Below are 22233 nucleotides of genomic sequence, written 5' to 3'. Positions count from 1 at the left end.
CCACTGATAAAACAATGTCAATAGGGAACTACAGGCCAAAGACCACCTAACAGACTCGTAGTCTAACACAGACTAAAAGAACATGAGAAATTTCAGCTGTGATATTCAACTCTACTCATCCAAGTTTTGGAAGAGGAACACACCTGTGTGTTCAGAAGCAAATAATCACATTTATGTGCGTGAGCAGACACTTCGGTGATTACTTGGGTAATTTGGTGCCAATGTCAGTGGCACATATGCATATATTTTTTTTTTTTTCACAGATGCAAGCTCAAATTTAAACACTTCGCAACATGGTTTTGTTGTTTTACAGATTCTGTTCTAACATGATAAGTTGTAGGAATTCATATATATATATAAATGTATATATTTAAAACATCCATTACCAGATTGATAAACTGGTAAGAACCACTCTGATGGAAGGGGTAAGAACAGGACTTGGCCTATTAGCACCTCAGCACTTCTGTTTCCAACCAATTAAAAAAAAAAAAAAGAAAGCCACAAGACTTTGCTCAGGAAGAGCACAAGATGGGATCTGGCTAGTTTCCAGTCTCTGAGAGGAGACAGCAGGTATGTGCTTCCTGTGATTTCTGTTTGTCAGTTTAGCCAGCAGCATCCAAGCAGAACTTTAGGGTCCAACTGTGCTCACGTTGACTTCTGAAAGTCACAAGATCTTTCTCCTCTTCACCAAGTCACTTCTGATATGACCGGGACCCACATCACCTCCTCAACCAGAGTGAAAGGAAGAGTTAGACGGAAAACTTGTGTCCCAGCAGAGTTCAATGGAGGGAAGCAAACCAGAACTAGTGTGACAGAGGCAAAGATGTCTAACAAAAATAAATCGACCCGTCTGTCTGGGGCAGAAAAGGGGAAGACACAGGCTGCCATATGCTTAGCAGCTGCAGTTCTGTCTGGCTGAGGGAGCAGTAGACCTAAAGAACCTGCCTTTCAGAAACTGCCATCTCCTCAAGAACGAGCTGTAAAATAGGACAAAGAAGGACTACTTCTATGAAAATAGTTCATTGACTTGATAGGAAAGATAAGGCCACCTTTGATTCACAAGGATGCATATATCAGTGTAACACAGGTTGTACATACTTTGTAATGTTGGAAGGCTCTTGTTTGCTCATAACAGAAGTCTGAGCATTCACTAGGTAGGGATGTAGGTTTCACATAGCAGGGAACTGATAATATTTATGATTCTCTAAGAATTCTTCCGTAAGTTCATATGAAATTCATTCCAAACACACAGAACTCCCTGTTTTATTTCAAGGAAGCCTGCATTCAGGGCTGCTAAGACCATTAATATCCCTTCAGATCTTTTAACAGGTTACAGAAATGATCAGTGCTGTACCTACCTATTAGCGGGGGACAGTTTGTCTTCACTTATCAAAGAGGGAAGAGAAAACCTGATCTCCTGGAATGCTAGCTCCAGAATGATGTTTGTTTATTGAAGTGGGGTAGGTAGAAATGGATGTCAAAAGGGGAAGCATGTAAGATAAATCCAAATTCTCCATATTTAGGAGAAAGCTGAGAAAGCAAACAAGGAAGGAGAATGACCCTCACTTTGTTTTGATAAAGGAGAACCTGATCAGGTCAAAACAAATTTTAACATCTAAATCAAAGAACGGGAACAACCTCTTTGAGAGCAAGATTAAACAAATGATCTTGCCAGTGTGGAAAAAAAGAAAAGGGGAATGGTCAGAACAGACTGGTTGGAGCATAGCCAAAATTAAGTATTTATTAATATTTAATTTGCAAACAAGAACTAAATCACTAATTGTACCTGCACTGGTAACACTCGGCACTTTCTCAAAATCCCATCCCTCCTTCCAATGCTAGGCTGGGAAGAGTTCTTCCTTTACCTGCCACTGGCTACCTACAAGACTGAGCTAGTCTCTTCCTTTCAGTGCCTCTGTCTCTCCTCTCCCCTTTTGTTTTGTCTGTTTAGCTTTAGGGCTTGGTGGGTGGGTGGTTTTTTTTTTTTTGTTTTGTTTTGTTTTGTTTTTTTGGGGGGGGGGGATGGTGCTGAGGGGTGTTGTAACATATTTGGCATTGTACTTAAATCTTCAGCTCTTGAGACAAACTGATTGGGTGGGAATCTTGGCTTAATTTCTAATATAAATGTTTCAAGTGTTCTTGGTTTTGGAGAAATTTAAAAAATGTAACATGAATCCCTGAAAGGCTTGAAAGAAAAGGGCAAAAGGCAAGTTATAAGAAGTCAATTTAAGTCCCCATTTTTTAGCAAATCTTTAGGGAGAAGAGCTGTTTCATGCATGAGCTGTACTGCCTGGGGCAATGGGACAAACCCAGCGTCTGGGTTTAGTAATACTGTAGCAGCCACACACTGTGTTTTCGGGCTGTGACTGGCATTAGCCAAATTCAGACTTCATTAGGAAACAAAAAAATACCTTCACTTTGTCCCTATCAGGAGCTTTCTCATGAAAGCCTACCCTGAGTAAGGGCTGAGCGTTTCGGGACCTGGTGACATGTATGTGTGCATGTGTGTATAAGCACACATATGTATGTGTGTGTCCAGCAGGACGTGTGTGTGCTTTTAATGTTTTCAGAAATCCTGTTTCCTGTTGGAAGATTCAAAGACATGAATAACCCACCCATAGACAAATCAGTTACATATTCTTCACTTCTCAAGCCAAATTTTCCTGGTGATATATAATGAGATTTTACATACTTTGTGCCTCATTGACTAATTAGATCAATGCAGGCTACTCCCCCTCTCCCCCTCTTCCTTTTTGTAGTAGGGACTTTCATTGCCTGTAGCTACACAAGTGTGGTTGCTTTTGCCAAATATTTGGAGATACCGCTAATGGCTTCATTTGAACTTCACATTGCTGGATATAAGTACGGAGGATGGGGGCTGTGTATTTTAATCCATATTGCGATTGCTTTGAAGTTGTTTGTAATGAGGAATATGTTTTTATTTATACGTATCAGAACCATTATAGGAATTTCTGATTCCCAAAGGATTAGATTTCCACTATCAACCAAACACAACATATACTTTGAAGGGGGGGAGGTACAGCTAGAGGTCAGTTTTCCACTCAAGCTAGAGCGCTTAGCCTCTTTCACGGTTCTTTCCATCCTCAGATTCAAGCACTTCATACAAAAAGCTACAAGTTACCTCAGCGCTGCAAGCAGGGAAACTGAGTCAGGAAACTACACACAGTGCTGCAGGTCAGGCAGCTGCAGCCAGTAGAGTCACAAGATGCACTGCTGCCTCCAGACTGACACTGTCATCCCCACATTTTGGAAAACACAGGAAGCACCAGAAATAAGTATCCACAGTTCTCACATCCCTAACAGGCAGTACATGACAGGCCAGGAAGAACAAATTTGAAGGGAAGGTTTTGGTTGATGAAATGTTTAAAAGGAATACAAAAAATTTAACTGGGGGTGTACATATGGCTCTTGTCGCTCCTCTGACTTCCCAATGCTGCAAAGCTTTGTGCACAGATAATAATGAGAGACAACCATCAAGTCCACAAACTACAACATAATATTTTTCTCCCTCCAGAAGTTCAAAGTCCACTTACAAACTATTATCAACAAATTATAATTATCTTGAAAATCGGCATTTATGCCAGAATCAAGAATGCAAATCCAACTGAATGAAGCAGGAAAATGACATCTCATTGCCAATATCCAACGTCAAGTACTTAGTACCCAAGATGGAGATGACCATTTAAAAATAATAATAAAAAATCATTAAATGAAATTTCTGGATGAGCTCAGTTCCATGTACACTAAAGCCTGAATACCAGGTCTTAACTGTATGGAAGCCTGGAAAGTAAATCTGTCTAGCCAAAGTGAGGTTTACCCTCCAGTTGTCATTTTTAGAGTGCTGCAGCAATTTTTATTGTTTTATTTTCACAAACTTCTCTTAGCTTCATTTGAACACTTTTAACATGAGGATCTTTAAAAATCACTGTATCTGCAGTGTCCGACTCAGGAGAGGAATCTAGCTCTCCCAAGACTAGTTTGATGGTTTACCTGGGAGATGGCACTGATCCTCTCATCTTATCATTAAGAGGCTGCCTCACTCCAGCACTGTCTAATTTTGGCTACTTCAAGGATTGGTACATAAGGTACAGGAAACTCCAGATCCTCAGTTCTGGATAAAAGTTCTTAAACCTTTCCCCCATGTTTTTACTCAGTAAGTCTGAAAACGAGAGAGGATAACCTAAACAGAATCACAAACCGAAGTAATTGATTTTCTACTCTAAGTTACTGATTTGACATAAAAGAAATTACTGTTCCACGCATGTACTGGAAACATATGCTTTTCGTTTTGAGCCTGAGGATATGGAAGGAGGCAGCCACTATGACTACAAAAATATTAGTTTCCTGTTTAAATTTGGGTGCATAGTTGGATTTGATGGTTTATCATCTGAGAGGTTTCTCTGGGTAGAGGGAAGGGTTGTTTGTTTGTTTGTGTTAGGGATAAGGCTGTTTCCTGATCTGGGTCACACTGTTTATATTTGTTAGTTTTATGCTGATTAGGAGTTAAAAAAATAAATAAATCATTTATTCAACCACTGCTAGTGGTGAATTTGTTCAGTACACCCAAGCCCAATCATTTCCACATGAAAAATATTTCAAATTTTGGAAACACCTCAACTATGATGCTGTTACATAGTAAACTACAATCAGATGCTCAAAGGATCTAATTCCAACCCCCTGCCATGGGCAGGGACACCTCCCACTACATCAGGTTGCCCAAAGCCCCATCCAGCCTGGCCTTGAACACCTCCAGGAATGGGTCATCCACAGCTTCTTCTGGGCAACCTATGCCAATGCCTCACCACCCTCATAGTAAAGAATTTCATCCATATTAATATCTAATCTAAAATTCTACCCTCTTTTAGTGTAAAACCATCTCCCCTTCTCCTATTACCACACTCCCTGACAAAGAGTCCCTCTTCACCTTTCCTGTAGCCCCTGTAAGGCTGCAATGAGAGCTATCTCCCTGGAGCCTTCTCTTCTCCGGGCTGAACAACCCCAGCTCAACCATTCAGCCAAGTCTTTGCCCATGGAGTGGTCCCTCCATCAGGTCCAAGTGTCTCCTATTTAGAGACAAGGATATCATGGGGTGCAAAGCATCTTATGCTGTCCAAGTCCAGGTACATGATGTCAGTCACTTTTTGCCTATCCAGCAATGCTGTAACCCCGCTGTAGAAGGCCACCCGATTTGTCAGGCACTATCTGCCATTAGTGAAGCCATGTTGGGCATCACCAGTCACCTCCTTATTTTCCATGTGCCTTAGCAGAGTTTCCAGGAAGATCTGCTGTATGATCATGCTGGGCACAGAGGTGAGACTGACTGGCCTGTAGTTCCTTGGATATTGCTTTTTTCCCTTTTTCAAAATAGGGGTTATGTTTCCCCTCTTCCAGTCAATGGGAACTTCACTGGACTGCCACGACTTTTCAAATAGGATGAATGGTATATAGATGTATAAAACCTCCTCACTGTGTCTATGCCTTTGCCACAATCTTTCGTTACAGCATAGAAAAAAAAAAAAAAAAAAAAAAGAAAGAAAGACAAAGCACATTCATTTGAAGTTCTGCTACAGCTTGATTTGGAGAAAAATCTATTGTCTTAACTATTCCAGCAGTTGCTCATAGCATAAGGCATCCCATTCCATTTCAGAGACGGGAATGATCTGACCTATTTAAGAACTTAGTTTGTTACTCCAAAACCAAATGATTTACATTTTACTGTCAGTCTGTAGCAACAACTGATCTTTGATCTCAGACCGTCTCCTCCCTCCCAGTTCTCATGGGCAATCTTTCCACTTTTGAGGATTATTTGCTATGAGTTTTCAATTCCTTCCAAAAGACCTAAGCAAGCTGGGATAGTTGCAAACAAAAAACTTTAACTTTGCCTTTACAAAGCTGTCCTGTGCAATCAGGTACAGTACTAGAATTGGAAGTTCCAACTTTCAAAAGTTAGGAAACAGATGATGGAGACAAACTGATGCATCCTTTACTTGGTTCTTACAGTTAGCCAGCAGCAGCCAGCATTGATTTCTATACAATGCAGCACAAGCAACAGGTTACTGGTGACTATGAAAGTGGAGGAAAAAGGCTAGTTGTCTTGTAGATCCTTCCCATCTCAGAAGACCAAAAAAAAAGAGGAAAAAAAAAAACACAGGTAAGAAGCTCCTGACTTCCTTGGAAGATTGTCTCAATAGCAGAAACAACCAGGTGACAGGTAAGGCAGAACTCTTGCTAGGGTGTAAGGCTCACAACAAAAGGTGGTCCCACATAAGCACCGTAACAAATGCTCCAGTCTCATATTCCCTAATGCCACCACTGCAAACTGTCAAAGACCAAGAGAAGACATTCGTTTTGCTGCCTGTATGGCAATGCCAGAAACCAAGGGGTAAAACAAGATGAAAGACAAATGCTTGAAACTAAGAATTTTGACATTTGGTGTCCTACTGAATCCTCAAGAGAGGGTTTACATGAACAGAACATTAAAACTAGACAAACCACAGTTAAGAAAGAGCAGGCCAAAGGAGAAGCAGTGGCACTCAAAAGGCACTCAAAGATGACTTGCTTCTCCTAATTTCTCTGCATCACTAAATTTGCATTTACATAGCATTCTAAAACTAATCAGTAAGGCTTCAATAAGCTGCAAAATACTCCACTGCAGGTGCACGTGACAGTGAAATGCTGCAAAACCTCGCACTGGGTAAGTCAGTGGAAGTACCACCTATTTTTGCCACCTGGGGAACTACTTTGTGCTAGAAGATTTCACCAGTACTACTCAGCCCGAAACACCCAGTAGCAGAGAAACATCTCACACCAACAGGAGGTGTGCTGGTGCTCTCTGAATGACAGAAGCACTGCGAGCAAACAACCTTCTGAGCTCTAGCATTAGGATGAAGGGCATGACATTTTTCACACTCGTAACCAGCTAAACTCTTGGACCTGGCCTGAGTCCCAGACCTAACTGCCTCCAGATGATTCACTTAACCTGAAACAGGTGTCAATTTAATCATCTGTAACATGAAGGGTAATGATGGTCCCTACATACAGAGCTCTTCACATTCGTAGAAGCGGAGGGCAGGGACGATTCATCTTTCTAAAAGGAAAGTACTTATGTTTCACTGCCTTACAGGATGCTCTTGAAAAGTCACTGCAAAATACAGAATACTACCTAGTAGGCAGATACAGGTCTCAATAAGAAGATATCAGGGACAAAAACAAGACAGGACTCTATTAAATCTCTTTTGGGCCAACAGAATCCAACCAGCTGTTAAGAGTAAAAACAAGAGTTACGTATTACTACTCCAGAAGGATCTTCAGACAATCCTGGTTCTGATGTCTGATGCTCCCAGATTCCCTATGTACCCTGGCATTAATTGTTCATTCTTCTGGCGCCTAATGTTTCAGAATCACTAAAGTGGTATCACATCTTAGGCTGAGCCTTGCCATTTTGGAGTGGGTGTTCAGCAGGACAACTAACGTCTATTGCATTAGTTTGGCACTAGCAAAAACAGTACCTCCAAATCATGGCAGTATCTTCAGGAGTAACCTCCTTTATAAGCATAAACTCACAGGCATAAGATTTTCCAGCTGAAATGATTTATACACAAGCTGTCACAGGTAGTGACAAGTTGGGTGTCAAAAATTTGCTGAAGTTGGTAATTTTGTGCAAATAAAACCAAGGATTTCTCTTTTTAATGCTCATGACAAATATTTAACTTACACTTTAACAGAGACACTTATTTCTCTGCCTTCAGTCCAGGTCCTGCTTCACGTTGCTACACGCAGGCAGTAGCAGCTCTACATTCAAACTGGTTGTAGCTTCTTTTTCAAGTAACTAGACTTGTTTTAAACATATGCCATCTATCAAAGTTCAGGAAGGGGCCTTGCTCTGACAAATGACTTGGATAGTTATATTATTACCAGCAAGTTCTCAGCCACCTAGAGTATATTCCTTCCTAACCTTGGATCAAGTTATCCTTATGACTGCACATGCAAATAAGGCACACGAAGTACATATTAAAAATGGATTTTCTGCATCACCTCAGACCACAGATCTCATTCAATGTCTTGCCTCCAGGTGCAGTCAAGCTGAATACATCTTTTCAGATATACGTGAGAGATAGAAATCCTCTGACTCCTACAGGCATACAGCTGAAGCTCTGAGCCATGAGAGCTGATAACAATGCTACCTTGCAAGGTTAGACTGAAGTAAATCAAATAAATAAAAAAAGAACACACAGACGTACCCAGCAGAAACACTATTAAAGCAAACCCAACATTTTTATTATCTTACATCACTGGCAAAGGCGGTTCCATAGTTGTTACTGTTCTAAGCCTTGTACCATTCCCCTGACAGCTGAAGTTCAAACTGCAAGTCTGTCAGCAGTATGTATGACAGCACAGAATTTGGATGAGATTTAAACATCCATTGCTTCTGGCTTAGGAAAACCTCAACACGACCAGAACAGAAAGGAACTTGAGGAGGTAAATTAGAAGATCGAGTATCCAGGTACAATTTGTAAAACCTACGAGCAAATTTGTAAAAGTCTCTATTGCTATCTGAATGAGGGAACAAAACTAGATCTTTCATTGCACACATTTTACGATGCATTCAAATTGGAGAATAAGCTCTGCTACGCACATTGAACTGTACACATGCCTCTCAGTGAGAGGACCAGATGGGATAAGCCCACAGTGGTTAAATCACACTGTTTATACCAACAAAAATCATGCCTAGAAGAAGATGCTATTCTAAAGTGACCTGTATGCATTCAGTCATTCAGATTAATACTAGGAAGCTATGACGACAAAAATGGCTGTGTTCAGCTCCGCTCTCAAGATGTTTTAAGATCATCTCAAAGACATAAGATAACAAATGTTTGCTAAGTCTTGCTGATAATCCGGTGAATTGAAGATCCAATTCTGAGATGTTTTCGTGAAATAAGGGACTTTCCTCATGTAGGTTTATGCTCACTGCTTGGGGCTAAATCAGGACTCACAATAGGAACAGAAGATGATGAAAGTGCAGCTGGTCTACAGCCATGTCCCTTTAACCAGCTTGATAGGAAGAACCCCAAGAGAGGGAAACAAAACCAGATTTGTTTTCCTAGAGAAACTTCACTCTCCTTCTCTCCAAGGGCACAGCTTTCATGCTGTTGGTTTCTAAACCTGAGGGACTCTCCCATGCTTTACCTGCTCAGTGAGAGCAATGGGGTTTTCAGGCATCCTAAGACTAAAATACCAATAATGCATATGACAGAAAGGAGGTTTATGTTACAAGCAACTACCTGGGTTCTAATGATGCCATTTTCAGCAAGTTTATTCTTGTTGTAAATTTGCCAAACGTGCTTCATGTTTTAACAAGGAATAAAACCAGACACATAGCTAGAAGAAAGGGGCACTCTGTGCTTACCAGCCCTTTTACAAATCATAATGTTGTACTTTTCAACATTATATACATACGTCATTATTAAATATATCATGTGTATACACTAAGTCAATTAAAAAAGATCATGGTCCAAAATTTTAAATTGAAATAGTGTGCAACGTAATTAAAAATAAGCCAATGCAATATTTGACCTAAGAAAAACTGCATTTTTAGTATTTATTTATTTTTACCTAGAAAGTGACCATAAGTAAAGCAAAGAACTCAAGGGCAACTCAAATGAATATGTGGCAAAATATAACCTAAGCAATTGTTTGATTTTTAAACTAAGATCTTTGCTCAAGTATATTTATAAAGTTAAAACACATCCATGAAGCAAAGTCACTTCCAATTACAAGGCAAATAAAAATCACAGAAAAAGCACATCATACAAGGAGTTAAGATGTATAATTTTCCTGCCACTATTCCTAGCTATGAACGGATGGTAGGTGTCATCGACAAAAGCAGCCTTAAAGGACGAAAGGGGCCCATCTTAGGTGAAGGAAGTCACCTCAATAAAAGGTGACAAGGAAAACAGATGGCACTCCAGACAGAAAACAGAGCACAGACAAAGTGTGAAATGACAGGGATGATCAAGATGTTCCGATGGTCAGGATCAAGAGAAGGAAGTATCCACCTTGAATATATTTGTCTACAAAGTTTATCATTCATGCGTCCAGCTATGAAAAGTCCTATTATAGTCACATTGACTGTGGGTCAATAAGGAAATTATAATTTATATAATATCTTTTTTAGTTTTGTATTCTAGAATCTCTTCTTTCCTTACTCCTTGGATACTCCTTATAATCTGCTTTCCTGAGCTCACTGAAGAGCATACTTACTTTTCTGCTTGTTTTTCCCTTTTTGTAGAAACCCCTTATGCAAACAGCCACCTGATTTTTCACTTGTTCACCATTGCTCTCATTTTTGTATTAACACTACTGAAAAAAAGAACTACAAATTACACAGAGACCAAGGTTTAAGAAATGAAGGTGGGTGTTTGCCAAACTTTTAATTCCTTTGTTAAACAAAGAAGAGGTAAGAAGAAAAAAAAACAAATAAACAAACCCCAAACCACAACACAGCTAGGAATCCAGCGGGAATGGAAGCAGAAATGCAATGAATATATGGATCCGTTCTATGAAAAATTTTGAACAGGGGAAAAAAAGGTTCTGTGAAGAAGGCTACCCTTGCTAGCTTTCAGATGGCAGAAAAAAAGAAGTGAAACAAAAGGTCTGAGGAGAAAATTAGAAGCAGCTTTCAAAATAACACTGCACAAAACTCCAGTGTGTTAGGAGGGAAAAGGGGGGGAAAAGAAAGGAGGGGGGGAAAAGGTGGAAAAAAGGGAGAAAGAATGGGGGAAAAAATAAGCCACGAACACTTCTTGAGTGCTAGCATATTTAGCAAAGCCAACTCACAAACCTGTCAAACATTTTCTTCCTGTCCACTATGCTTCTTCCTTCAATACTACAGTACTTCTGAAAAGGGGAGCAAGAAGAAAAATGATTGTCCTAAATTTGCATAACTGCACAACACAGGAGTTAGCATTTCTAACAGCCAAATCAGCCAAACAAATTGTCTGCAGAAATGCAACAGTAAGCTATCGGGGTTCTTATGTCGGTAACATCAGAAGCCTGTTGGGAGAATCAAATCTTTTATTATAAAAAAATCAATCACAATTCCCATTCTGTTCCTCAAACCCTAAAAACCTGAGTGCCACTAATTTAGCCTTCTTACTGAAGAATGAATGCCAGATAAAAAGAAGCCGACAGCTGGAAGGGAGCCAAAGGAAAGCTTTCAGGAGCAAAACGCAGAGAACAATGTTTGTTCTGCGCTCAGAACCCTACACCAAACTCTGCCCAGACAAGACAGGCATCTCTGGCTACATGGCTGAGAATATACATTTAGTACGGAGAACACTGCCTTTAAAAGGAGAAATAAATTAGAGATTAACGCCTTTTATGCGAGCTGCGCGAAGAAGAATTCCTGGAGCAATTCAATTCAACGCGAGGAACAAGGTTTCTTTCAAAAGTCACCCTTTACTGGGAAGGGCGCTTCTTTGCAGGGAGTCTGAACTGAGAAATACACAGCTCCTAGCTTTCTATTTATAGTTATTCAGGCAGTGAATAGTCTCATTCCAAATGCCACAAGGCATACTCACAACCTTTTATTCCAGAGACCTGATTTGTGTTTCATTTCAAAAGTCCAGCACTACAGAAGAAAAAAAGAGGGGGAGGGGGGGGAGAGAGAAACAGCAATGGCAACAGGCAACAGAAACACTTTTTCATTTTTTTTTTCCTTTATGAGGCTGGTGCTAGAGAGTGTGGAAAAGAGTTTTTCAGAAACTTCCCTATGGGAAGGAAAAAACGTGCGAGCTTTGGAGGCGCATGCATTTTTACTCATTAACACTGAATACCAGTGCGCTGCAATTTAAGGGAGTCTGGGGGAAGGAGGAAAAGGAGCGAGGGGTGAGAGCATTTCAATTACTTGGCTTTGAAGGACCCTTCTGAATGAGAAAGAGACAGAAAACACTTGTCAAATGCAAGTTCAAGTGAAAGCCACTTCTGCCAATGAAGTGTGCAGATGGCTGTGGGGGTTCCACTGAACCCTAACTGGGCTTCTATTATGTCTTTATTGCTCACAAAAAGGCAAGGGTCACCTTCAGTTTAGAATAAGTTAGCTTCCTTTCCCACAGAATGACTCTGGTCAATCAAGCCAGCAAAGGAAGTCTTCCTTTGAGTGACTGCTATCCCATCAGCACACTGAAGAATTTTTAGAAAGGCTAAATAGACACAAAAACCTTTGGTCTCATCTACACTACAGACATTTATAAGAAAAATTTCCCACCGTTGCAGGCAACCTTGGGAGTCCTAGGGTAGGCTGGTGATGGCCATCATGTATGTCCACTAGATTTCTTTCTTATTAGGGCCAGAACATAGGAGTCTAAAAATGGTGCTCAAAACTTTCAAAATTTCATTAACAACATGTGGCACGAAAAGCAAAAGTTCTTCACCCCTATTTTTAGCATTGCATTCCTTAGAAACACAGGAATCCCTATTCTGCATCAGGGCAGCCCATGACGACAGGACTCCTGTTTCTAACAGTAACCAGGTTTGCACGTTTTACAATGTAAGGTTCCAGAAATTCAGTGATGGGCAGATTTGGTACCTTCTGCCCTCCCAGCAGCTGCACTGTGGGCTCACTGATGTAACACAATGGAAGGAGAGGACGTTTAGTGCCAAATTACCGTGAAACTTATGGGAAGAAAAAAAAAAAAAGGGAAAAATTAAGCTGAACAGAAAAGAGTCTAACTGAGATGAACGGAGGTGTGAGAGTGAGAGGCTTTGGAGAAATATTCCAGCAGAAGGAACAAGATCCCTCAGCCCTGTATCACGGAAAATGAGGCAGAGCAGAGCAATCACTAGTGTGCGACAGTATTAGAGGAGCTAAAGACAGTCCAGCTTGTGCTTTGCAATATTCTCTCTCCTGTATAGTACTGTGAAATACTATCATTAAGCTGAATCTGTAAAAAAAAAAAAAAAAAATACCAAGAAGAATGCTAAATTTTGTGTTCATGGCACTTTACTCTGTATTCTTCATTTTAAAAGCTCACACCTATTGTCAATAAACACCAAAAGGGTGCGGTGTCCTCCCCAGTGGTTTCAAAGGATTACATAGGAGAAGGAGAGTTCCAGGCACTGAAAGGTCAACTATATTCAATACTTTCCTTCCAAAACAACAATAGAAAAATAATAGCTGGGGAAAGACTTCTTACCAGTGAAAACTTAGTGCCCAGACCGTGGTGACAAATCTGACAGAGTGCACTGTGCATATTGACACAGTTATACACATAGACAGAAACAACTGTCTCTCGACCCTGTGATAAGACAATATTCATATGGTCACAACTCCTGGGCAGCTGCTCCTCATCTTCCTCCTAGGCCAGAGGTGAGCTGTATGACAATGCTCTCTATTATTCTTGGAAGAGAGACTGTGAAAAAAGCAAAAGCAAAATAGAGAAGAGTACTACAGAAAATTCCTCACAGCTACTGGCAAACAGGTGACAGTTAAAAACTTTAAGCATCGTACGTGCTTGTCTGATAAAGGGAATCAAATTTACATGTAACACAGAACCAACCTTTTCCTTAGCATCTGGAATACTATACTTACTCTGTGCCCAAAAATGCATTAGGCTCTCCTAAAAGTGGAGCCATTACAGCACTTCATAGGTATAGAAGCCTTTGTACAGCTAAATACAAAATCTTTTAAATACAGAAAGGTGATCCCAGCAAGGGAAGCAAAGCAGAATTCTCTCCCTAGCAAAGCGGAAAAGGGTGATTTGATATCAGATAGCCTAAAATAATTCTTCAATGAGAAAGGAGAGCCTCAAGCATGTAAAACTCAAATAATTCTTCAACTTTGTAGCCTAATACATCCTCAGGATTTCCTCTTGATAAATATAGCAAAAGCTGCACATACAGAAGTAATTCCTAAGCACTCTGCAAAGGCCAAATTTAGAAGCTGCCTGTCAGCTGCTAAGTTTTCAAGTTGTCCATTTACAAAAAGTAGTACAAAATACAGTCCCTGGAAAATTGACAAGATTTAGAGGTTTTTATGACTGTACAGCAACCGTAATAAAATATAAATGGTTGTAGAGGAAAATAACTTCATAGTGGTATGGATTCCACCATGGAAAGACTCAGAGGAACATTTAAAATGGTAGCTGCCAGCATTTGTAGATTTTCACTTTGAGGCTAATGGATAGAATGTCAAGCTTGACATATAAAAGTTAGGGAGAATCCCTGATCAAGAACATTGTATGGAGGCTCCTCATTCAATCAAATCATTCTTTGAGAGTCCTCTAGTAGTGCATTAGGTGGCGTGACTAACACAGGCCACATCATCTCCTGGATCTATTACTTGGGAAAATAAGTCCTTGCTGTGACTGCTTCCACAGAATGGGGATTCGCTGCAAGGCTGGTATTGCTATACTCCTTTACAGATTAACATTTCTGGTTATTTACAATGGTGAAAGCAAGGTCAACTAATAAGAACTTTGTACTTGGAACAGAGAGCACCGAACTTTTTGATTTTTTTCAGTTCCTGGAAATTAGGAAAAGGGGGGAAGAGGGGAGGTTAAGCCAGTATCTCAGCATAACCTTTAAGAAAAAATGATCTTTACTACAGAAGAGATTTGCTTTTATTGTGGAAAATCCATTTATGCTCAAATGGATCTCAGACAGCAGTCTTCACCCCAGATGTGTAAACTGCCTTTTCATTATACTGGGCTTATGAAAAGAACTAGGGTCTTGAAAATGATTTGAGGTTTTCTGGGAAGTTTCAGATTAAAGAACTATGAACGTGTTCACAGCACCACAGGCTATTGATTAGACACTGGTCCAGGACATTTCCCTTGAGTACTGAAGCTTCCACATCCCAGTCCACTGGGCCCCTGCACTTCAGCCAGAACGTGTTGAGGACAAGAATAATTGAGGCTAGATCATCATCCACCTGCAAAGAAACCTCCCCATCCCACCCAGAATGGCAAGAAAGGTTTTACTCAGGACTGCTGAAGAATGGAAAAATAATATACTTAAGACAATATACTTCTCCCAGAGCAGTCTTGAACACAGGTGGAATTGGCCAAACTTTAGATGTGTCCCTTATATAAAACACTGGCTGCGAACACTCAACACAGTTTCCCACTCAGCACTGTCATATCTTTCCTACACTTGGGACTCAGACACAAGTTCACCTGGTAGCTGACTCATTAAAAGGGGAGAGGAGTGAATTAATGTTGATAAGTATGTCTTCTTTTATTTGGTAAATAAATTTCTCTGCTCTGTGAGCACTTTCTTATTACATAGTTTAGAGCAGGAAGGTGCAGTGCTTGCATTCAGATCAGCTAAAGCCTCTCACTTTGTCAACATGGATCTCGTTTGCTTCAGCAGCCGCCACACTTGATAACAGTCCTCTTAAAAAGAAAACAACGACCGTGTAGTGCAAAGTATAAAATAATACATGGAAATTCCTAATCAAGCAGCAAACAAAACACAGACAACTTAGTCTTGTAATTAGAAAAAAAGGAGTCAGAAGGCTCTATGCTCTTACAGCAGGTAGAGGCTGACTATATTTCTGTGCTCCAGAAAGAGGCAGTCTCACACCAGGAAATCCTGAACCAGAGCCTGTCTTAGAAAAAATTAACACAGCCAGAGAGTTTAAATTCATAATAAAGTATTAGGATGTGAAACTATTCGGAGGTCTGACCTGCTGAACATTACAGTGCATTTCATCTCAGCAGTCTCTGTTCCAAACTACAGGCTGGTGTGCACAAAGTTCAAACAATTGCAATACTATTTCTATTAAGAGCATTGCAAATATACCTAAGCAAAAAAAAATCAACATTTTTTAGCAGAGGAAGTTGAGACTCCACCAACATCCTTGTCAGTCTAAACTGAGTTGTTTACACTTGACTCCAAATCTGGTGATAAATCTGATGGTGCAAGCCGAACACTGCAAACAGGCAGATAAGAGACTGGGGAACCCTGAAGAGAAAATAATAGAAGACCCTCTGTCCCCCTTGCTGCTGGATTTCTTTTTTCTTCCTAAAGATGCACACCGCTTTTTCACTGAAGAAGCCTTCTTAGGCTTTCTGTCTTTATGCAACTCTCAAAATGTGTATTTATAGTTGTCATCACTAAAGCCCTGAAGTCAAAGATACAGATGTCATCCCTCCCAGAAAACTTGTGTTCCATTCCAGCAACGTCCCTCTGGGAAAAGCAATCACAACTAATTTGTCAGTCTTAAAGTCCAAGAACTGACATAAACTTGTAACAGTATTTTAAGAAAGTCCTGCCCTCAAAGAACTCCTCCTATCCACTCTACAATGACTACCTGGCTGCTGGCAAGAAAAATTGTTCCCAAACTCAGTACTAGAGATTATTCCCCTTCAGAACCTTGAAAGATAATTATACACCCATTCTTCAGACACTGCTGCAAATCTAGTGCTCACACGAAAATGTTTGCTGCCTAGAACTGAGTGGTTCCCTCCAAGTAAAACAAGAAATCATCAGCAATAGCATTCATGCTTGCTTGCTCTTCAAGCAAAACACATAGCAATAAAGGAGCCTAAAAGCCATTTAAAACTAATGAAAACATAGCAGTATTTGATGACCACCAACTACACACAAACATACAACACCAACAAATATCCAATGGCCACAAATGGAGAGAGGTTTGTACACCTCACTCCCTCAACAACACAGTTTGACCCCAGACAGAAAAGAAGTAATTTGAAAAATAAAAACTTGAAGTGGCCCTAAGTACAGCATTGAAAGAGTCAGCCCAGGCTACAGGAATACACTGCTGAACAGACCAATACAAAGAGTAGGGAAGTATACGGGTTTGCTAGGCCTATTCCGATATCTACTCTTCAAGATTAACATCTAATCTGGCTTAGATATGTAGCTCTTGCATCTAGAAAGGATACAACACAAAAAAAAAAGGATCAAGAGTGAAAAGTATAGGAAAGTTATGTCTCAGGTTAGGGACAAAACTGTAAGCACTTGAATTTATACTTCATTCCTAACAATTATATTTAGCTGATGTTTCTCAGACATAGCTCTAAATCAAATCAAGCATCATTAAGTTTTAAGTTCACTGAAATAAAGGCCATTCACTATGTTATCATCACTTCAAGCAATTTTATTCCTGCAGCTGTCTACTTGGACTGACATCTGTTCTTTAGATCAAAAAGAACCTGTGCTCCTTATTTCTACATCCATTTTACTTCTCCGTTCTCATGCATTCATACTAATATGCAGTGTGGGGTTTGTTTACTTTACAGAATCACAGGATGGGAAGGGAGCTCTGGAATCATCTGGTTTACCCCCAGCTCCAGCAGGGCCACCCAGAGCAGGGTGCCCAGGCCCACGTCCAGGTGGCTTTTGGAGATCCCCAAGGAGGAGACCCCAGAGCCTCTGGGCAGCCTGTGCCAGGGCTCCAGCACCCGCACAGCACAGCCGTGCTGCCTGGGGTTTCGAGGGAACCTCTCGTGCCCCACTTTGGGCCCGTTGCCACTGGTCCTGGTTCTGTCCTTTCTGCACCCTCCCCTCAGGCAGTATTTACATACATTGATAAGAAACCCTCTGAGCCTCCTCTTCTCCAGGCTGACCAGGCCCAGCTCTCAGCCCCTATTCAAAGGAGAGATGCTCCAGTCCCTTCATTGCCTTAGTGATCCCACATTTGAGACTCTTCAGCCTCTCTTGTACTGGGGAGCCCAGAACTGGACACAGTTCCAGATGTGGACTCACCAGTGCTGAGCAGCAGGGAAGGATCACCTCCCTTGACCTGCTGGCAATACTTTGTGTAATGCAGCCAAGAATATCATCAGCCTTCTTAGTGGCAAGAGCACACTGCTGACTCTTGAACTCGGTGTCCACCAGATTTTTTTTTTTAATTGTCTAATTAGCATGTGGAGGTAAATTCAAAACAGCTGTTCATTCCAATATATATCTTATTTCAATAAATTAATACACAATATCTCCCAATGAGTTTATTACACTATATGGACTTGTTAATCCCTTGGTGAGAAATACCAGAGCAAAGAAACAAACACATTAAAATGTATCAGTTAAAACTCATCTACTAATATTGCCTTTTTTTTTTTTTTTTTTACTCAAATGGGTGGAAAAGAAAGTGTAATATGTGAAGTATACTCTGCCTTGTCTAGAAAAAGCAGCTTTAAATTAGATTAATTTTTCTACCCCTCCACAATTCACTTCTGCAAAGACTCCAATTTAAGTAGCAAACTGTTCCAAATAACATTTTACCCTATTATGCAGTAGGTTAACAACAAAATAATTATAAAATTGCTTCCTTGAATTTCAAGGACAGCCCATGTAACTGAATCTTGGAAAATTTTTGGTGAGTTCCAGGACTGTCATCTGATGCTTACACTTTAGCTTGAACGTCCTATAAAATTGCAAAGAATCACTGTATATATAATTATAAGTGTTCTGCAAAGATAAACAAAGGACATTTGTCGAGGGGGAGATAGGAAAGCAGGAGGACAAAGGGAAGTTGCCAGAAGGGGTAGTCTGCATAACACTTATTCCAAGAATACTGCACAAACTTAAGTAAAATGCATACATAATAACAGGCACCTGAGAATTCAGTAATTGCTCATTATGCAATTATACCTTAGGCACTTTAAGCAAATACTGAAGAAATAATACACGGGAAACCTGGCTAACCGCAAAATTGTTTTTTAAGGAGAATTAGGAAATTCTACACGTGGATGCCATTGGGTCTTTGCTTCTCTCCCTGCTGGAACTCGGTAATCCTTGTTAATCTATTGTTTGTTCCTCGAAAGTACCTTTTCTCTGTCAGCAAAATCCCAAATTCCCTTGGATTACTCCGTGCCCCTTACTCATAGCTGAAGCTGTGTGGACAAACACATGATTTCAACAGACATGACTCAAAATTTGCTATATATTTTTCCTTGCCATCGCCTCTGCCAAACTAAGCAGAAATTTAAAAAGCTAGGAACAATGTTACCACGGGGTGCCAAATTTGCAGTGAAAGCCTCACAGGCTGCTGTCACGCAAAGTTTGACAAGCCTTGCCAAATGGTTTCTTCAGGATACGAACCGCTTGTGAAGTGACTGGGCCCTTTGTGTTGCAGCTGAATGCTGCAGATGGGAAGGTCTCCGTCAGGAAAGAGTAACTGCTGTTTGCACCACGTGAAGTTTTAGGCACACAAATAAGAACATACTCTCCTGGTACAGGACCCTGCTTGGTACCTTGAGCAGCTCTGCAGTATTCCTTTTCTGTTTTTCGAAGAGCGCGCTCAAAAGCAATGTCAAAATGTGTTAAAAAAAATCCAAATCAAAATCAGCCAGACACACCTTCAAAAAACAACCAAAAGAACACCAAAAAAACACAACCAAAACCCAAAACCAACTAAACAAAACAAACGAGAAAAAAATAAAATAATAATAATTGGGGAAAAAAAAAAAAAAAAAAAAAAAGACATTCACAGTACATTTCAAACCTGAGGTCTAACAAAAAGAATACCAAGCAGAGAGATGCACAAATATACACAAGCTAAATTCGCTCCTGCTTTTTTTTCCTGAATGGAAAGCAGTTGAACACATTGCAGAGGATGAAAGCAAGTCTATTTTACAAGTAGCTCTTCAGAAACCTACAAAAAAGTGTACAGGTTTTTAATAGTGCACTTTTTACATTATCAGGCATAAGGCTTAGCTCATTTTTCCACCACCCAGACAGACTTTAATTGCAACTATACTCTGCAAAGTAGTAGAGATAATGTTTTCAGCTTAATTCAATCTGGAATTTCTACACAGCCAGTTGGGACATTTTGAGGCACGTGAAACTAGAGGGTTAGAGGAAAGTTTAGCCAACACTATGCTTTTAGATAGTTTTATGTCCTCAACAGTGAAAAGAAAAAAGTAAATCTTAATACTCAGCTAGGTCAACAATAGTAGAAAATATTAAACGCATCCTCAACTTGCAGCTAAGCTAGACTTTGTTTTTGACCAACTGTGGATGCAACAGACATACACAGACACACAGAAGAAAATCACCAAGACACCAGCTGTGCTGGCAAGCCATCTATATAGCATCCTCTTGGCAAAAGAACACATACATGAGAAGAATTAATTCATGTTAAAGTGAAGAATAACTTCAACCCTAAGTGGTAATGTCCCACCTCATATACCATACACAAGACTTCACATGTTCTTTGGCTAGCAGAGCAGCATGAAATAGGGCTTACTAGGCAAACCTAGGGTATTGAAGGAAGTTCTCAAACAGAGAAATGGTTAAGGAAACAATTATAAGGCTGCAAATAGAGCAAGATAAACAAGAGATATGAAATACAATCCATTAGATAAATGTTTCTATTCTGAAATATATTCCTACTGCAATTTTTTGATCTTGCAGACAAGTATTAATAAAAAGAAGCTCTACTGGAGACCAGTATGGAATCAGCCAACACCTAAGCTGTGTCAATAACCAGTTAAGTCATGCAGTTCTTTCCCAAGTGAGCAGAATACAAATGTCTGGCATGTGTTCCAAAATGGAAACTGAAAAATTGTTTTCTAATGGACGTTCTGCAATAGACATTTAACATTCATTTCTACTGATGGCATGCCAGCGCCTTTTTAACTCACGCAGCTGCACAGTGGACCACAACAGGCCCCTTCACAGCACTGTTGAGAACTCTAGACAACATCCATGATATTTTTCCCCATCACGTCCTAAATGGGCCTATTTAGGGATTTGTAAATGTCAAGAGTCTGTTCATGCTAACTAGCAAAAGTAAACACCAAGCATAAAGAGAAAAGTGTTAAAAAAAAAAAGGGGGGGGGTTGGGGGGGGATTTAAAGCAAGAATATTTATACCTGTTTTAACCTAAGAACTCATTGATAGGCACAGAGATTAAAAAAAAAATATTTAAATCTTTGTAGTAACAATTATAACTGGGTTACATGATATACGGCAATCAAAGTATCTAGAGATGTTGCAATCCACTTCATGTGAAAAATACCTTCTGTTTCTGAGACCAAGTAAAATACCCTTTTCTCTCTATTTCTGAAAACAGAAGAGAACCACTAAAAGTATAAAAAGCAAAAGAAAAACTGAGGGAATAAAAAGCCCTTACTTTGGCTTCTCCAACTTTCCTAAACTTAGATGCCAAATCAAACAGTACCATTGGCTTTACTGTCTTAAAATGAAGTAAGTCAGACTGAACAGACTGCTTAAACCAGGGAGATCAATTTCACTAGTACAGTTCCAGCTACAAAAGGTGGAATCTAGAATGTTCTTTCCTACAGCCTGAAAGGTAAGGAAGGAGACAACCCCGCTACAAGTCATCAAGCCCAGTACATCAAGACACTGCCAGAGAGCAGTTGTATCTCTCAAGCCAGCAGACAGTCTTGATTCACTTCTTCCAGAGGGCAAAAACTTTAGAGAGCACAGACATTACCAAAGGCCCCAAAATTTATTTATCCTAAAATGCTGCATGTACTATTCCCCCAAGTAACATGAAAACTCAATTGACTTCACAGAACAAGGGTAAAATTTCTATACTGCTTTTACTAAGTACTGTTACAGAAATTGACTGTTTTTTTTTAATAAACATATAGTATAGTCATAACACAGCCTCAACAAACTAGCTTACATTATAGGAAGAAAATTTACATTATAGGGAAAAAAAAATCTCTCTAAAGCAATAGTTTTATCCCCTTCTTCATCCCATTCTGGTTTGGCAATTCTGTTTATGAATTGATTTCAATTAGCTAGGTTACCTCATCTTACTTTGAAGCCATTTCAAATTCCCTGGAGAATTCCCTTTTGAAATTAAAATACTCAGAGCTAATTATTTAGCACCTTTAATTTCCAAACTGCTTTTCTGACATCTTTGTGGAAGATAAACAACTGCTTCACAACAACAAGGTACCAGAGATAGCTCAAGGAACCTGTTTCCACCAGATGCCCAGAGCACTAGAACAAGACATTAAAAATGAATGTTTGTCGGTATGACAGATCTCATTATTTAATGATAATAGAATAAAATTTCTCAAATTTGTCTGACCTCAGGTCATGTCTCATGCTGTCAACTAAGCCTTTGGATTATAGCCTACTATAATGACTTTAGGTTGAGGTTCAAAATCCAATTTTTCCTTCTTTCTCAGGAATGTGAGCTAAAGAAAGTTTAGGAAGTTCACCAGCAATAAGGTTACCTTGCTAAACAACTATTTTTTTTTTAAG

The 22233-nt window shown here is 39.8% G+C and overlaps 1 protein-coding gene across 2 annotated transcripts in view; it reads right to left on the bottom strand.

Annotated features, from left to right (window-relative positions):
* The window catches only part of LRP5 (LDL receptor related protein 5), a 147994-nt gene that overhangs the window by 50689 nt on the left and 75072 nt on the right, over positions 1–22233 (bottom strand). The gene's annotated exons all lie outside the window — the stretch shown is intronic.

Source organism: Oxyura jamaicensis, chromosome 5, assembly GCF_011077185.1.
Source record: "Oxyura jamaicensis isolate SHBP4307 breed ruddy duck chromosome 5, BPBGC_Ojam_1.0, whole genome shotgun sequence".
Lineage (NCBI taxonomy): Eukaryota > Metazoa > Chordata > Aves > Anseriformes > Anatidae > Oxyura > Oxyura jamaicensis.
The sequence above is the reverse complement of the archived record's forward strand: the minus strand, read 5'-3'. Positions and strand labels throughout refer to the sequence as shown.